The sequence below is a fragment of the Nicotiana attenuata genome, unplaced genomic scaffold, assembly GCF_001879085.1.
Source record: "Nicotiana attenuata strain UT unplaced genomic scaffold, NIATTr2, whole genome shotgun sequence".
Taxonomy (NCBI): domain Eukaryota; kingdom Viridiplantae; phylum Streptophyta; class Magnoliopsida; order Solanales; family Solanaceae; genus Nicotiana; species Nicotiana attenuata.
Window position 1 is genome coordinate 265,560 of NW_017671470.1, and position 1,993 is coordinate 267,552.

A 1,993-nucleotide genomic window follows, 5' to 3' on the forward strand; every position below is an offset into this window, starting at 1 on the left:
TAGACTCCTTTTGCTCGAACCTTCACCTCTTGGTATGGCAATTTGGAATTCTCCTCCTGTGACTCCCATTTTCGGTTGATTGCTGAGGGTTTTTCCTTAGGTTACCACCTCTGCACTTGTAGGTGTGTGAATTGGCGTAATCCGTTGTTGTTCCGGCACCGGAGCTGCTCCTCGAATACCCCCAGTTGGTGTACCACTCGGTGTGTTCAGTCCATTACTGTTTCTTTCTAAATTCTCAATGATTCTCACTCCCAAAGCTTCCTTAATCACAGTCGCTGCATGTCTAGCAGCAACTCTGGTAGCTTTTGGCCGCCCTCTAGGCATCTCCGACTACTGCGCACGTTAGCTCACCTATCGTACGCCGAGAGAGAATTTTCTAGAGAGAGAAACTGTTGAATTTTTTTCCATCTGCTAAAACTTATAATATGATGATATGATTCATTTGCTAAAAGTACCTAAATTTAAGCATCCGTTTGGCCACAGATTTTGCCAAATTTTTTCCAAAAATCATTTGGCAAAACATGTTTGTTTATAGATTTTATCCATGTTTTGGCAGAGTTTTGAAAATAAAATTTTCAAATTTCAAAACTAGCTCTAGACCTGTTTTTGGCCCAAAATATCAGTGTTTGATTTTTTAACAATATCAAGAATTACTCCAAACTTTTATATTTTATAAAAAAAAAACCCATCTATTATGACCCAACTAGCCACCAACTAATTACTACTATCATTTTCTTTTGGATTGATGGATCTTGTAATATTATTACAATTTGACGAATTATAATGCTAGTAATTGTGTTATTAGCACTTGACCTCCCTCCAGGTTTTGCCATATCACACTTACCTCCCTTGTGGTTTACCATATTACGCCTACCTCCCTTATTTAGATTTTCTTGTAACCATTTAAAATAAATATAAATAAAATACAATTTGACAAATTGCGCTTTTAATGTTAATTTCTTTCAATTAATTTCCTTAAAAATAGTGGGAAGTGCTCTTCGTATTCTTGTTCCTCTCCATTCATAAATGCAAGATTCATCAGCCATCTCCCCTGCAAAAGAAAGCAAATTAGGTATGCTTTGCAAATCTCACGTCTTTGCTTATGCAGAGTAAGTACTCATATTTTGTGGGCTTTGATGCTAACATCGCATACATATGATTCCTTTTTCCTACTACACATCATGATCCTTTTCCCCCTAAGGGTTAGTTTAGGTGTTATAGTTTGATATTTCTCTGATCTAAATTGATGCATGTATTAGCATGTAAATTGATGCAACCAAATATTAAGAAGCATCACGAAAGGGATTAAGTATACCGTGTTTAATAAATTTTTACTTTTTCGTACTTGTTGGTTGAAAAGTGAAAGAAAATTCTAGATAGGAAGATATTATATTCTTAAACGTATGTCGTGAGTAGATTCCCTTCGTTTTATTTATTCTTCCTTTTTATTTATTTGTTTGTGTTTTTCCATTGTAGGATGATAACTCCCATAGTTTATCATGATATAATTTTTCACTATGAGAATCGTTGTATTGGGAAAAAAGTTGAATTTATATTGAAGATGACGTGGCATGACACGTGGACTGGACAAGTGGTCAAAGCGTAACAGTTGGGAAAAAGGTACGGGAAATGACAGGTACGGGAAGAAGAAATGAAATAGGCACGAGAAGCAGTTTAGACACGAGTCTCGTACCAATTCGAAGTCATTTAAAGCCAGCGGGTCGAAAGGCATTGAAGACATGAATCTGAAGACAAAAAGGAGTCCAAATTCAGTATTAAATACCTGATACGTTAGAAAATTGGTATTTAATAGGAATGATTGTGTAACGGCTCATTTAATGTCATTTATTGTCCATAATTGTCTCATTAAAGCTTAGATTTATTTCCTTTACCTAGAATCAACTATAAAAGGAGGAAATTGTATTGGAAAAAGGACATGACTTACCTCATACTGAAATAAGAACTTTTGCTTACTGCTTTATTATTATTCTCA